General features: G+C 40.0%; 1 protein-coding gene across 5 annotated transcripts in view; it reads right to left on the bottom strand.

Moving 5' to 3' along the window:
• Positions 1 to 17309, bottom strand: part of LOC113258015 (cytochrome c oxidase assembly factor 1 homolog) — a 95409-nt gene that overhangs the window by 70795 nt on the left and 7305 nt on the right. Inside the window, exon 1 of one of the 5 annotated variants that reach the window (XM_026502694.4) lies at positions 13068 to 13175. The exons of 1 other annotated variant lie outside the window; for it this stretch is intronic. The gene's annotated coding sequence lies outside the window, so the exon portion shown is untranslated. Of the gene's footprint in view, positions 1 to 10397; positions 10495 to 13056; positions 13176 to 17309 lie in introns of those variants that run through there. 3 more of the 5 variants (XM_026502685.4, XM_044385523.3, XM_057304426.1) reach the window with 3 other exon arrangements.

Raw genomic sequence — 17309 nt, 5'->3', positions numbered from 1 at the left:
CTCCCAGCGGAGGAGCCTGATGTGGGGCTCGATCCCATAACGCCGGGATCACGCCCTGAGCCGAAGGAAGACGCTTAACCACTGTGCCACCCAGGCGCCCCCCAAATCAAACTTTCTAACACTGACCTAGAGAATAATCAGTAGAAAGTGCCAGAATAGTGAACACACTATAAATAGCTGAAGAAGCTGAGGATGTTTACCAAAAAACATATATATTCTGGAAGCTATCATAGCCACTTCAACAGCTAAAGAGCTACTGGGAAAGAAAAGCGAGGCTTATTCTATATGCCTCCAAGGAAAACTACAACCAGCATGAGAAAACCACAGGCCAGAGATTTGTACAAAATAGAAAGTAACTTCTTAACAAATAGAAATACCCTAAGAAGAAATCAACCGTCTTAGGAAACTCTCAAGAACAGGCCACCCAACTCTCATTTATTCAGGATGCCACTAAGAGCATCTAGGACCTAGACAGCTGTATGATACTACTGGTTGCTGAGGCGAGGGTAACACATGTGAAAGATAAAATTAATGCACAATGAACGCTAAAAGGATGAAATTACAAAACTAACATCATTTTAGGCAAACTGAGAGAAAGCTACAAAATATAAAAGACTATCCACACTTGAAACATAACAGGTAATGACCGCTAGTGCCAAATTTCCTTTTCTCAGTTGGAATATAATTTCTTCCCCCACGCGAATCAGCACCCAGGTGTGCATTTATCCCTACGTTTAATTTGAAAAGTTGAAAAGTGGCAGAGCGATGGGTTCCTGATTGCTATAAAAATGTCTATGGGTTCCTGATTGCTATAAAAATGTCTATGAAAAGTTGAAAAGTGGCAGAGCGATGGGTTCCTGATTGCTATAAAAATGTCTATAAATTTGTCTATTAACAAATTTTAATATGTTACTAAGCCTCCTTTTCTTTATCTAAAATGTAGGTTAGCTTAAAAACAAGCCTCCCGGGGCAACTGGGTGGCTCAGTGGGTTAAGTGTCTGCCTTCGGCTCAGGTCATGATCCCAGGGTCCTGGGATCAAGCCCCGTGTTGGGCTCCCTGCTCAGCAAGGAGCCTGCTTCTCCCTCTCCCTCTGCCTTCTGCTGTGCCTACTTGGCGTATCTCTCTGTCAAATAAATAAATAAAATATTGAAGGAATAAAGAAAAAACAAGCCTCCCTGCATCTATTTGCCTCATTTCCTCCCATCTAGGAACGGAACATCGGAGAGGATGGAGCACAGTGAGCAAGGGAAAAGCGGCATGATATGAGACTGTAGCAATAAGCAGAGAGATCACAGGGTAGGCTCAGGAAGGATAAATATTGTGGTTCAAGTTAAATATTTCTCTAAGTATAATAATAAATAATAGTAGGTTCTCAAGCAGGAGACACGATCAGATCTTCTATTCTTCAAATGGCTCTTGTGTGAAAAATAAAGTGGAGTTACTAATACATTTTGGCAGACCAATTAGGAAGTAGCATCCAGGTAAGAGACAATAGTAGTTTGGATTAGGATGACAGAAGCAGATATGACTACATTTGAGAAATTCTACTGAAGAGCATTCAAAAGAATGCTGAGGTCTTGAAGATGATCCCAGATATTTTGTATGAGCATTTGGATAAATGGTGGTCCCGGTCCTCAGGGAAGTATATACTGCCAGACATAAGTTGCCAGAAGTGTAAGGAAAAGAAGAATCCCTTTTTGGGTGGGTTAGGCTTGAAAACCTATGAGTCATCTACGTGTGAATGTCTCACGAGCTCCACTTCATCATTTCTCACTGAAAATCTCCATTAAATCTTCAAAGTCAGGATGCTGGCAATCAAAATCGCTAACTTTCTTCTGCATATGCTCCATCTGTTGATGAATTAACACCACCAACTGCGGGGAATGTTATGAATAGGGTTCCCATACATGATAGAGAAGGCCAGAAAATAAAACATCTGAAGCCCCACAGATAAGAATCGATGACAAAGATTCATTCATAACACTGGAGTTATTCTTGCCACAAAAGGCTCATGTTAAAAAAAAAAAGTAGGGGCGCCTGGGTGGCACAGCGGTTAAGCATCTGCCTTCGGCTCAGGGCGTGATCCTGAAGTTATGGGATCGAGCCCCACGTCAGGCTCCTCCGCTGGGAGCCTGCTTCTTCCTCTCCCACTCCCCCTGCTTGTGTTCCCTCTCTCGCTGGCTGTCTCTACTTCTGTCAAATAAATAAATAAATAAATAAATAAATAAATAAATAAATAAATAAATAATAAAATAAAATAAAATAAAGTTGACTCGTGGGTCTCCAACTCATGACACCAAGATCAAGAGCTGCGTGCTCTTCTGACTGAGCCGGCTGGCACCCTGGCAGCATGCTAGTGTAAAGTTTGAATGAAAGTCACACGTTTCTACTTTGAGAACATTAGGATCACTCTTCACTTCACAGTTTGCTTTGCTTTTCTGTAGTGTTATACCTTAGGGTTTTTTCCTCCTCGTTTAAATTACGGATAAAGACAATCTCATTTACAATTGCATCAAAAATAGTAAGATATCTAGGAATAAATCCAACCAAAGAGATAAAAGACCTGTAGACTAAAAACTATAAAACACTGATGAAAAAAATTCAAGACAACACAAAGAAATGGAAAGACATCCCATGCACTTGTCAAGATGAGCACAGGGTAATGTATGGAACTACTGAATTACCATGCTGTACACCTAAAACTAATACAGCACTGTAGGTAACTAACTGGAATTAAAATAAAAACTCAAAAAATTCTTCATTGTTTTTTTTGAAATAAAAACTTAAAGCAATTATTTTCCAGCTGATAAGAAGCATCACAGGGGTTCCTGGGTGGCTCAGCCTGTTAAGCATCTGCCACCGGCTCAGGTCATGATCCCAGGGTCCTGGGATCAAGCCCCGTGTTGGGCTCCCTGCTTGGCAAGGGGCCTGCTTCTCCCTCTCTTCACTGCTTGCGCTCTCTCTCGCTATCTGTCTCTCTTTCTCAAATAAATAAAACCTTTAAGAAGCAGCAGCAGCAGCAGCAACATTACAATCTTTATTATTACGCCCTACTATAGTACCACACTGCCACCTGTTGGAAAACATCACTAACACAACGCTTTTATTCCTAATCAAGTTTGTGAGGAAATTTGTGAATTTCTGAAAGAACGTAAAAAGGAACTGTGTTGATTTTACACTTTCTTGACCACTACACTTGATAAAAACTTAGTAAAGAGTCTGGTCCCTGATTTTTACATCTGAATCCCTGGAGATATCTCTTGATTGCCTGGCTCGGGTGGCAACGGGAGTTTGCATTTCCTGGGTCCCACAGGACCATAATAATTAGAAACATATCGTGGGAGACTATCACCCCCAAGATAATACCCAGACAGCAAACTGAAACATTCCCCTTGCCTTTTCATGAAAGGCCTACTTGGTAGTCCTGGAGCTTCAGGTTTGGCACACATCTGAAGGCTACACCAGTACTCTTTAAAAGGTACTTAAAGCTGGAGGACACCATTTTTACACTCTCCTTATGCCTTGCTACAGCTCACTAGTATTTCCCAGAAAGTTTACATTCATCTGAGTTCTGCTTTTTATGACTCTTGGCAAGGGGACACCTCCAGACTGCCTGGCAGGGCTTACGTTAGTGGTCCCATGGGACTATAACTATAACTATATATATATAACTATATATATATAACTATATATACTTTAAAAAGCTGTTTGCATACTTTAAAAGCTGTTGCCTGAGAGTCTGGCCCCCAATCAATCACCTGAATCTAGGTGCTGACTGAGGTCCTCCCCTTTGGCATACTGGTCTTAGACACCCTCAACTACTGGGAACTACTAAGAATAAAATGGGCTACTTGGGCAATCACAAAGGTTTAAGAGATAACTGAGACCTAGGGCGAAGGCTGAACAACAAGATTCATCTCTTACACAAGGCCAACACTTCAAGACTGAGAGAAATAGGTGTTTCATCTAAGGTACAGAACTCAACACAGAGAGCTAAGCAAGCAAAAGGAAGAAACAGAGGAATATACTCCAAATGAAAGAACAAGACTACAGAACACAAAACTTATTAAAAACAGAGATAAATCATTCACCTAATAAAGGGTTCAAAGTGAAGATCACAAAGGTCATAAAGATGCTAACCAAACTCAGAAGAAGATGGACGAACACGGTGAGAATTTCAACAGAGGTAGAAAATATGGGAAAATTCCAAAAAGAAATCAAAGAATTAAAGAATACGATAATTAAACTGAAACATATACTATAGGGATTTAACAGCAAACTAGACAAAGCAGAAGAAAAAGGACCAGTCAACTTGCAGACAGGGCAGAGGAACTTACCCATTAAGAGCAGCAAAAGGGAAAAAATAATGAAAAAAAGTAAAGATACCTTAAGGGATTTCTGGGACAACATCAAGTAGACTAGTATTTGCATTGTAAGGGTCCCAAAAAGAAAACAGAGAGTGAAAGGGGCAGAAAATTTACTTTTAGAAATAATATGGGGAAACTTAACATAACCTGAGGAAAGAGACATCCAGATTCATGAATCATAGAGAGTTTCAAATAAAATAAACCCAAAGAGATCCGCATCAAGATATAGTATAATTAAAATGTCAAAAGTTAAAGATAAGAAAAGAATCTAAAAGGAGAAAAAGGAAAATAATTCGTTATACAACAGGGAACCCCCATAAGAGTATCAGATTTTGTACCCAGCAAAGAATTGAGGGAAAGATAAAGATAAAGTCTTCCAGACAAGCAAAAGCTAAAAGAGTCCATTGCCACTAAGCTGGCCTTACAACAAATGTTAAAAAGATCTCTTTAAGTTGAAAACAAAGGGCATTAATTTAAAAAGAAAACATACGAAAGTATTACTGTCACTGAGCAAAGTAAATATGTAGTAAAGGTAGAAGATTAATTTCTTATAAAGCTAGTGTGAAAGTTGAAAGACAAAAATAGTAAAAATAACTATAATTATAATAATTACAGTACACAAAATAAACAGATATAAAATGTATAATCAAAAACATAAATCATGGCAGAAAGAGTAAAAATGTGGAGCTTTAGAATGCATTTAAACTTGTTAATCAACTTAAAATAGACTATCATAAATATAAGTTTTTACATATAAGCGTCATGGTAACCACCAAGCAAAAATAGTAGAACACAGAAGATAATGAGAAAGGAATCAAAGCATACCACTAAAGAAACTCATCAAATCACAAAGGAACAGAAGAACTACAAAACAGCCAGAAAACAATTAAAATAGCAATAAGTACATAACTATCAATCAACACTTTAAATGTAAATGTTCTAAATTTTCCATTAAAAGACAAAGGGTGACTGAATGGATAAAAAACAGGACCCATCATTCTTTTAAAATGCACAGGGAACATTTTCCAGGATAGAGCACATGTTATACCACAAAACAAATCTCAATATTTAAGAAGACTGAGATAATTCAAGCATCTTTTTTGACCACAATAGTATGAAACTAGAAATCAATTATAAGTATAAAACTGGAAAAAACACAAACACAGGAAGGCTAAACATGGTACTAAACAACCAATGGAACTGAGGCAAATGAAAATGGAAACACAATCGTTCAAAATCTTTGGAATGCAGGGGTGCCTGGGTGGCACAGCGGTTGAGCATCTGCCTTCGGCTCAGGGCATCCCGGCGTGCGTCCCAGCGTTGCGGGATCGAGGCCCACGTCAGGCTCCTCCACTATGAGCCTGCTTCTTCCTCTCCCACTCCCACTGCTTGTGTTCCCTCTCTCGCTGGCTGTCTCTATCTCTGTCGAATAAATAAATAAAATCTTTAAAAAAAAAAAATCTTTGGAATGCAGCAAAAGCAGTACTAAGAGGGAAGTTTATAGCAATATAGGCCCGGCCCAGCTCAAGAAACAAGAAAAACTTCTTGTTCTTCTTTATGTGTACACAAAGAACATAGAAAAAGAACAAACAAAGCCCATAGCTAGTAGAAACAAGGAAATAATGAAGATGGGACTGAAAATAAATGAAGTAAAGACTCTAAAAAAAAACAACAGAAAAGAAGAATGAACCCAAGGGCTGGTTCTTTGAAAAGATAAACAAACTGATAAACTTTTAGCCAGACTCATCAAGGAAAAAGAGGACTAAAATAAAATCAGAAATGAAATAGAAGTTACAACACACACCACAGAAACACAAAGGATTATGACACTACTATAAATAATTATATGCCAACAAATTGGACAACCTAGAAGAAATTATTAAATCCCTAAAAACATACATTTTTCCAAAATGGAATCAGGAAGAAATAGAAAATCTAAACACACTGATAATTAGTAATGAAATTGAATCAGGATTCACGAAACCCTTAACAAATAAAAGTCCAGGACCAGACGGCTTCACCGTGAATTCTACTAAACATTTAAAGATCAAATTATTCCAAAAATTCAAAGAAGAAATGGTTCCAAATTCATTTTTTAAGGCCAGCATTACCCTATACCAAAACCAAAAACAGCACACACACACACAAAAATTACAAACAATATCCTAGACGAACGTGATACAAATATCCTCAACAAAATATTAGTAAACTGAATCCAACAGCACATTAAAAGGATTATTCACCATGATCAAGTGGGATTTGTTCCAGGGATGTAAGGATGGTCCAATATCCACAATAAATCAACAATGATACATCACATTAACAAAATGAAAGGCAAAAATCATATGATCATCTCAATAGAAGCAAAAAAAGCATGTGACAAAATTCAACATCCATTCATGATAAAAACTTGCAACAAAGTGGGTGTAAAGGGAACATGCCTCAAGATAATAAAGTCCATTTCTGAAACACACACACCGCTAACATCATACTCAATGGTGAAAGCTGAAAGCTCCTTCTCTAAGATCGAGAGCAAGACAGGGATGCCTACTCCTGCCACTTTCATGTACCAGTACTAGAAGTCCTAGCCACAGAAAAATAAATAAAAGGCATCCAAATTGGTAAAGAAGTAAAACTGTCACTATTTGCAACTGACATGATACTACACGTAGAAAACCCTAAAGACTACACCAAAAAAAAAAAAAAGCTATTAGAATAAAGGAATTCAGTAAAATTCCAGAACACAAAACTAATATACAAAAATCTGTTGCATTTCTATGCACTAATAATAAACTAGCACAAAGAGAAATTAAGAAAAAAAATCCCATTTACAATTCATCATAAAGATGAAATGCCAAGGCCAAGGAATAAATTTATCCAAAGGAGTGAAAAACCTGTATTCTAAAAACTGTAAGAAAACAGGTGAATGAGACTGAAGATGACACAAATAAATGAAAAAGATATTCCACACTCATAGATTGAAAGAATTAATATTGTTAAAACGTCCATACTACCCAAAGCAATCTACAGATTCAATGCAATCCCCATCAAAATACCAGTAATATTTTTCACAAAACTAGAACAAATAACTCCAGAATTTGTAGGGAACCACAAAAGACCCTGAATAGCCAAAGCAATCTGGATAAAAAATAAAGCTGGAGGTTATCACAATCTCAGATTTCAAACTATACTACACAGTAAACAGTATGGTACTTGCGCAAAAACAGACACAGGTCAGTGGAACAGAAATGAGCACAGAAATAAAACCATACTTATATGGTAAATTAGTGTATGACAAAGGGGGCAAGAACACACAGTGGGGAAACAATAGTCTCTTCAACAAAAAGGAAACTGGTGCTGGGAAAATTGGACAGCCACATGCAAAAGAATGAAATACATTATATTTACTGCACTTTTATTTTTTCAAGTACTCCCCTGATGTTGGAACTGTACATTTTTGTGGGTATTGGGATCCCTCTGAATAACTGTGACCTCCCTGAGACCAATGGGGAAATGTAGAAAAAAAGACAACAGTATAATTCAACCAAACCTTAGAGAATTGAAATTGCCTGCTGCCTGTTAGACGCTCCCTAATACCCCCTCCTCCAATTGCAACATCTTTCACAAATCCTTAATATTCCCTCATCATTGTTACAGCCCATACCCCAAAGTAAACAGCAACTTCTCATTCTTCACTAATAAATGTCATGGATATTTTTGCAGTGGGGGAGGAAAGCTCCCCTGTCAAAAGCAGCAGTATTCACAGCATACCAGAATAACTGCCAAAGTATCCACCTAGAGCAACAGAATAATAGGGTAATCCAGACCTTTGGAACTATACAAGTATTCAAAATGACCTCCATTTTAGTCTGCCATGGTGGGTAACTTGCCCCCAAACATTAAAAACATAGAATTAAGAAAAAAAAAACAAGAGCATGAATTATAAAGAATTTTAGGATTTGAGAAACTATCAAAGTAAATCTTTCATTTAGTCTGAATTCTAATAATTTTAATAAGCTCAAAGAGCCCCATGTCCTAAGACAAAAACTTCTATATCCCTTCGATTAGGTGATGGCTCTTTGACTTTTATTTATAGAAAGGTAAACATGATACTATATGCCTAAATAATACCATTCCTTTCAATTTCGTATTTTATGTGAATGACAAAAACCACTGAAATATATGTGCAGTTCCTCAAAAAAAATTAAACAGAGAATTACTCTATGATTCAGTGATTCCACTTTTGGGTACCCGCCCAAAAGAACAGGTATCTGTGTACCAATGCTTGTACCCCCACAAAAGCCAAAAGACAGAAACAACCCAAATGTCTATCAACGAACAGGTAGGCAAACAAAATGTGATACACGCACGCGGTGGAATATTATTCAGCCTTAAAAAGGAAGGATATTCTGCAATATACGACAACACGGATGAACCTTAAAGACATTTAACCGGATATAAAAGGACAAATGCTGTATGATTCCACTTCTATGAGGTACTTGGACGAGTCAAACTCGGAGACAAAAACTGGATGGTGGCGATGGTTGTGCAATAACATCAATGTCACCTAAGGTCACTGAATTGTACACGTAAAGATGTTTACAATGCTAGATTTCATGACATGTATATTTTACCACAATTAAAAAAAAACAAAAACCTGAGGTAAACAAACACTGAGTCAAGAAATATAATAAGAGTTCTCCTCACAAATCAGGCCAAAGGGTAATAATGAAGCCTTGGACGTCGTATGTAAAACAGAGATGCAACTTTTTCTAGGAAGGTCTGTTCTATAGCTTTCCTCAGTTTCTCAAAATGCTCAGAGATCCTAAAAAGACTTTTTTACCACTACCTTTAATGCAATGAAATGAGAAAAATATGAAAATAATTTTAATAGGATTTTATAAAACTACTATCTCCAGCATGCCCCACTCAATATAGAAGCAGCATAGTTAACATTGGAGCTCTGCATACATAATATCTTTAAATAAACTGCTGTTAGAAGAGGTGACTACCCACTATGTGATGACCCTAGTATGAGGTGAGTACCCACTCTTTGATGACCAACTGTCCGCTATGGCTGTCACAAATCTAATGCAGGATATTAAACATGAATAAGAGAATATGGGAATAGCTTCTAGGATTATGTTTGAAATAGAAAATTAAATGAACCAACAAAGCTAAAGCAGATTATAGTGTATTTTTCAAGGCAGAGAGATAGGGAGGCACCAGTGTCTGAAACAATAAAAGCTATAAAGTTAAATACAGTACCAGGGACTCAGACATCACATTAACCAGTGTCGGTTTATATAACCCCTATAATTTAAGAACAGTATCCCAAACTGCCACTTGGAGGCCTTTTTTTTTTTTTTAAAGATTTTATTTATTTATTTGACAGAGATAGACACAGCCAGTGAGAGAGGGAACACAAGCAGAGGGAGTGGGAGAGGAAGAAGCAGGCTCATAGCGGAGGAGCCTGACGTGGGGCTCGATCCCATAACGCCGGGATCACGCCCTGAGCCGAAGGCAGACACTTAACCGCTGTGCCACCCAGGCGCCCCCATGGAGGCCTTTTATAGGAAAACACTGACAGTCCTGATGACACAACAATGCAAAACATTAGTAAAGTAAAAGATACAAAACAGACCAAAAATACCTGACACATAGCTAAACAATCAATAAAAACAGTCAATTCTCTACACAAAGAATTCCCATCAATCAAGAAGGAAAAGACAAAACTCAATAAGGAACGGACAAATTATATAAACTGTTTCCCCCTGCTTCATTTTTCAACTCTTAAGATGCTGCTCACAGATTCTTCACGGCATGTTTTCCTGGGCCTGGTCCCCTACAAATTAAAGTTGTTGTTCACCTGACTCTCTGAATTACCCACACAGACCTATAACCTGGTCTCCAGGAAGAGTAAAAATTAACCTCATGTGCTTTTCATTTAAAGGAATTATATCATAACCTCCAAGACTGTCGCGTGTCTAATAAATGACTTGTACCTGGAATATATAAAGAACTCTTACAGGGGCACCTGGCTGGCTCAGTTGATGAAGCATGCAACTCTTGATCTCGGGGTTATGAGTTCGAGCCTCACGTTGGTTGTAGAGATTGCTTAAAAATAAAATCTTTAAAAAGAAAAAAAAGGAACTCTTACGATTCCATGATGAAAGGACAAATAATCTAATTTTAAAAATGGGCAAACAGGGGCGCCTGGGTGGCACAGCGGTTAAGCGTCTGCCTTCGGCTCAGGGCGTGATCCCGGCGTCGTGGGATCGAGCCCCACATCAGGCTCTTCCGCTATGAGCCTGCTTCTTCCTCTCCCACTCCCCCTGCTTGTGTTCCCTCTCTCGCTGGCTGTCTCTGTCTCTGTCAAATAAATAAATAAAATCTTTAAAAAAAAAAAAATGGGCAAACGATATGAATAGACATTTCTCCAAATATATACAAATGGCTGAGAGCACATAAGAAGATGCTCGACATCATTAGCCATCAAGGAAATGCAATTCAAAACAATGAGACACGGTGCACACCCACTAGGATGGCTAGAATTTGTTTTTTTACCACTGGAATTTTTTTTAATTTAAACTCAATTAGCCAACATATACTACGTACTTAGTTTCAGACGTAGTGTTCAATAATTTATCAGTTGCATGCAACACCCAGTGCTCATCACGTCACATGGGGTGGCTAGAATTAAAAACAAAAAACAGGTAATGACCACGATATGAAGAAATCAGAACCTTCATATACTGCTGATGGGAATATAACATGGTATATAGATGCTCTGGAAAAGTCTGGCAGTTCCTCAAAATGTGAAACACAGAATTACCCTATGACCCTGCAATTCTAATCTTAGGTATATACCCAAGAGAAACGCATAGGGGAAAGGAGGGAAAACTGAATGGGAAGAAATCAGAGAGGGAGACAAACCATGAGAGACTTGACTCCAGGAAACAAACTGAGGGTTGCTCAAGGGGAGGTGGGGGGGGAGGGAATGGGGTAACTGGGGGATGGGCATTAAGGAGGGCATGTGATCTGATGAGCACTGGGTTATATACAACTGATGAATCAGTGACACGACATCAAAAACTAATGATGTACTATATGTTGGCTAATTGAATTTAAATTAAAAAATAAAATAAATTAAAAATAAAGTTTTAAAAAAAAACATGTTCTTCACACAAAAACCTGTACGTGAATGTTTGTAGCAGCATTACTCACAATGGCCCAAACTCAAATGTCTACCAACTGACGAATGGAGAAATAAATGGTGGTATATCCATACAATGAGATACTATCTAGCAATAAAATGGAATGAAGGACTGATACAAGCTACAACATGGATGAACATGAATGTTGAGTGAAAGGCAATAATCAAAAAAGACGGCATATTGCATCATATCACTTATATGAACTCTCCAGAATAGGCAGATTAGTAGTTGCAAAGGGGTAGAAATGGGGTGGGGTAGGGGAAAGATCAGAAGACTCCTCCTAATAGGTACAGAGCTTTTTTTGGTGGTGATGAAAACGTTTTAAAATTGATTGCAGTAATGGCTGCACAACTTTGTGAACGTACTAAAAATCAATGCATATTTTAAAACGGTAAATTCTAGGATATGTGAACCATATCTCAATTAAGCTGTTACTTTTTACAAGGATTTTTTTCTAATATACTCCTAGCTCCTAAAACAGCGCCTGGCAATATTGGGAATTCAATAAATTTTGATGGAATGGAAAAATAAACTTCAAAAGGCAGGTAAAGCATTGTAAAACGTTGTCATACCCAAAGTGATGAGATCCCTGCATACAGCGTGTGTATGTGTAGGTGTGTTTTCCATGAAAGGAGAGTTGACTGAAAAACTCAGCATTAGCAAGACACTGAAAGGTCTGGAAGCCAGGCTAAGGAATTTGTATTATCCGGAATCAACGGGAAGGTCAGTAAGATTTTGAGCATGGGAATAACACAATCGGATCTGTGTTCTGTCTGTGCAAAATTTAAGTAGAGTTGTCACTTCCATAGAAAGGTGAAACAGAGCAATAAAACGTCTTAAACGTAGAGCAATACCCCACAGGTAAGAATGTGAAAGATTCAAGAAGCAAGTATTAAAATATAAGAATCTTTACGGATTTTTAATATACACAACACACCGACTGACACTCATACTGCACCTGTGTCCCGTCCCTAACAATAAAAATCATTTCTACTGTCGGAACCCTGTATGGAGTTCAAGTGTGACGGGGGCAAAAATCACTAGGACCACTATCAGGAAACATTTCTACAATCATCTAGGCAGCGTCTTCCTCAACGCTGTTGTAACTCAGGACCACCAACAAAGGGCCCAATTCCACCTTTTAGGACTCCAACTCTTCACAAACGCCCGACACGGACTGCAGGGCAAGGCCACGGTTTCGCCACTCACGGCCTCATTAGCCCGGGGAGCGAGGAAGCACTTTGCAGCAGCACCCCCAGGCGCTGAGCCCACCACGGGCCCCCGGACACCAAGCATACGGCCGGGAGGTCGCGCGACCCGGCGAGGGCGCCAGCCGCCGGGAGGTGATCCAAGGGCACTAGTGCCCTTGCAGCAGCCCACACGGAGCGCAAACGCAGCCGCCCAGACGGAGGGAACAAACATCTGCAAGGGTAAAACAGACCGGAACGCTTGGACCCACGCGGAACCTAACCTGTCACGGACCTGAGCAGCACGCAGCAGAACGTTTGTGCTCTCCTTCCGGCGCCGCAGAAGGGACGGAAAAAGGTCGCGGGCGAGTATGCCCAGAGGAGCAGTAGAGACTTCCGGTGCGTCATCCTCGCAGGTCTAGAGCGTCAGGACGCGCCTGCGGCCGCCAGCCTCCAAACTCTAATCTGTCAAACCCGAGGCCCCGGCCGAGATTCCCCGGTGGAGGGGGAGGGTTGTGACTTCAGCTTCCCTGACGCTCGGACTCTCCCCGGGAATGGTGTCCCCTCCTCAGATCCCCTCTTTCTGTTTTCTGTGTCCCCGTTACGCCCCAGCCTACATTCAGTCCAGCAGCGATAGTCGAGGAAATTTAAACCACTGGTTTATATGGCTCCCGGCACGGATCTGGCGCTTTGGCTGACCTCCAAGGACATGAAACCACCGGCCATCTGAGTCCCACTCTGGCTCTGAAGTCCGTCTTGCCCCATTCGGCTGAGAAATTTGGCAACACTAAATTTCCTTTTATTCACCAAATATTTATTAAATTCCTACTGTGCTCAAGGGAATGCAAGGGTAAGAAAAAAATGTGAACTACCTGAGTTAAGTAGTAAAATGAATAATAGAATTTATCTCGTACATTTGTTTTAAGGATAGGGTCTGGCACTTTTTAAGTAATCAATAAACGTTAGCTGTCCTTATTGTCATTTTGATCATTCCACCGCTGTCATTGATGTAGGAAAGATGTTAGAGTTCGAAGTCAATGGCCAAGAAAAAATTCTTGAGAGGTCTTTGGTGCAAAAAGGTGGTTTTATTAAAGTACAGGGACAGGACCTGTGGGCAGAAAGCTGCAATGGGGTGGGTAAGGGGTGGTGATTATATACCTTCAAGTTGGGAAGGGGTTAGGGATAGCATAAGTCTCTAAGGAATTTTGGAAACAAGGTTTCCAGGACCTTGAGTGTGTTACTTATTGTTGGGAAAAGGTCATTTATTAGTGTCTTATAAAACCTTAGTCATGAGACCCTCCAGATATATATCCGGGGGTCATATGCTTGGAGGATGATTGCTAACTTGTGTCTTGGGGAGTAAAGATAAAGGAAGTTTCTAAAGGAATTTTTATGTTCTAGAAGACCTACAGGGTCCTGAGGGTTGGGCTAAGATTGCATTTTGCCCTTAGCAAAGTGTCAACATCAAGGCAGTTGAGTCCCTAGAGGAATGTCACTCTGCCTGTTTCAAGGATTTGTCAATGGGCAGCATGTACTAAGGAAATTAATTTTTCTCCTGCCTTTCTTTCTCACATTATCATCACCCACTATTACTATCATCATTTACTTTTTTCACGTCAAGTTTGAAGTCCAAGTACCTTTCCTCCAAAAAGTAGAGTCTCAGTATTGGTAGGTCACCTAAATTTGCTATGTTCCATAACCAGACTAGTCAAGTTTAATGTCATTTCAAATCTGGAGCTCCCCGTGTTTCTGAAGTTCTTGTGGGGATATCTAATACGTTTCCTTATTTTCTGATAGAGATGATATGACGATTAAATGAAGTTAGCACTGATGATGTAAATGCTCAAAAATATTAGTTATTATTAAGTCAGCTTGAGACAGGGATCTTCTTACAGCCACGAGTATCCTAGCTGATACTTTCTCTCTCTCTTTCCTATATATTTAAGGAAAGGATATGTTTTGCTACCTCTTAACTTCCAAGGAGCCAGGACAGGGGCAGGAGGTGGAGAGATGAGGGGGGGTTGGCTATAGTGCTGTCAATGAGAGGTAATATTGAGTGGTGAAATGGCTACTTTGAGAAATGTACTCAATAGCAACCGGGTCGAGCCCAGCATATCTGGTCTATCTCTCAGCAGCCGCCCAGAACTATCGAATCAGAATAAAGTTACTACATACGGTAGTTGTTCATATACATGGATGTATCATTTTCTGTATATTAATATTCTACTACCTTACTAAGTTGTTTTATTGTTTGGAGTTGATTCTTTTAGATTTTCCGTGATTACAATCATGTCATTGAGATAAAGTTTTACCTTACTCCTTTCCAAATTTTATACCTCTAATTTCTCATATCTAATTGTACTGACCAGTTATTTCCAATAAAAGTATTTAATAATAGTGAAGACAGTAGACTTTGTCTTATTCTACTTTTAATGGAATATCTCTAGAATTTTACCATTAAGTATGCTGCTGGGGGGCGCCTGAGTGTCTCAGTCGGTTAAGCATCTGCCTTTGGCTCATGATCCCAGGGTCCTGGGACTGAGCCCCAAGTCCAGCTCCCAGCTTAGCGGGGAGCCTGCTTGTTCCTCTCCTCACTCCCCCTGCTTGTGTTCCCTCTCTGTCTCTCCCTGTCAAATAAATAAATAAAATCTTAAAAAAAAAAATACAAAGATTTCTATATATTGTTTTCCCCAAGAGCTGAAACTTTCCAGCCCTTTATGATCAGTAATCTTTGTGACAATGGGTTATTTGTGCTGGTCTTCTGGGGGAGGGGCCCGTTGCTGCTGATTCTCCAGTGAACTTGCCCTAGTGTGTAAGAGCCTCCAGTGTACACGGAGGCAGGGTTCTATGTAAGTGGCCCCAGACTCCAGTAGGTGGTGCTGTCTTGCTCCCTGAAGGCTTTGAGCACTGAAGGGCAGGATGAATATGGCTGCCTCCTCCCCGCCCCAGCCCCAGGGCTGAAAACACACCCCCCACTCCTCAGTGAGCCCTCACAGAAAAGCAATCAATCCCTCTTGTTTCCCTGGTTTCCATCAGAACTCTGTTCACCCGGCCTGTGACTAAGCGTTTTTATTTCAGGCGCTGGACTGAGTTTCAAAATTCTACATTTTAGGGACTCCCATGGCAGGGACCCACGCTGCTCCTCCTGGGGGAGGGAGGGGATCTTGTCATACTTCTGCCTTTTGCTGTACCCCTCCCAGGAAAGCGGTCACATGACTGTGCAGCGGTTCACAGTTGATGGCATCACAGAGAAAAAAGCTGGTACCTAGACTTGCTGTTCTCAGAGCTTCCTCGCTCCTATGCCTGGGAATTCTGCCACACTCAGGCACCACCCGTTCTTGCAACCCCAAAGATCCTTCAACCATGCCGTTCCACCTGGGATTCCACCCTGCTTCACCACCCGAGCACCATTAAGCCAGGCTTGTCCCCCACTGAGACAGACTTTTAAAAGTTCCAATTTTTCACTCTGCTGCTTCTAATACTTCGGGGTAGCCTTCTGAAGCAGGCTCCCTCCTCTCCACCAGATCCTCAGCTGTATCACATTGGATCCAAGTCTCCGCACCCCCTACCTTCCAAATGGTGGAAGTTCTACCAGTTTTTCTCCTGGTAGACTTGACAGCATTTGTTTTTTTCAGATCTCCGATTGATTTCTCCAGGGTTCGGGATAATTTGATAACTAACTAATTGTATTCGAGGGATGAGACAAAATTAGGGTCCCCTTGCTCCTCCACTATCTTAACTCTTCCTCCTACATACTATTTTTTGTTTAAGCCATCGTAGATTGGGTTTTCCCTCACTTTCAATAGAAAAATATCTAATACTTTTAGACACTTTAAATAGATTGTATCATTTAATTTCACAATACTTGTGGCTCATTAGTAGTATTATTTTCATTTTAAATGAAGTAACTAAAACTTAGAAAAATTTTGTAGCTTGCACAAGATGCACGGCTCATAGAACCAAGTTCAAATTCATATCTTGTTCCAAACTAGCCACAATACAGTGGAAGCCCTCTTACTCATGTATTCTGCATGTAAATGATTGATTAACCTAAAGAGTCAAGATGGAGAATTACTTAAAAATGATATACACATATTTCAGATACTTTAACTTAAAACACATAAATGTGTATTTGTTTGCCAATCTTTTCTGTAGGCTCAAGGCATTTGAGCGTATAGCATTTCATATCATCTTTACTGCATAAATGACACCAAAAATCATGAAAGATTTCTACTTTTTATTTCTTTAAAGGAGAACTTTAAGATACTTTCAAAGCAATTGGAGTGCCAAACCTTACAAAGACCACCACCTTCCTTCTCCTCCTCCTCTTCTTCTTCCTTCTTCCTTCTTCTTCCTTCCTCCTCTTCCTCCTCCTTCTCCTCCTCCTTCTTCTTCTTCTTCTTTCTTCTCCTTCCCCTCCATCTCCTTTTCCCCCTCCCCCTCCTTCTCCCTTTTTCCCCCTCCTCCTCCTTCTTCCTTCTCCTTCTTTCTTGTCCTTCTTCTTCTCCTCCTCCCCCTCCCCCTCGTCTACCCCTCG

This window comes from Ursus arctos, unplaced genomic scaffold (genome assembly GCF_023065955.2).
Source record: "Ursus arctos isolate Adak ecotype North America unplaced genomic scaffold, UrsArc2.0 scaffold_3, whole genome shotgun sequence".
NCBI classification, from domain to species: Eukaryota; Metazoa; Chordata; class Mammalia; order Carnivora; family Ursidae; genus Ursus; species Ursus arctos.
Note: the sequence above shows the minus strand (reverse complement) of the source record. Positions and strands in the feature narration are given on the sequence as shown.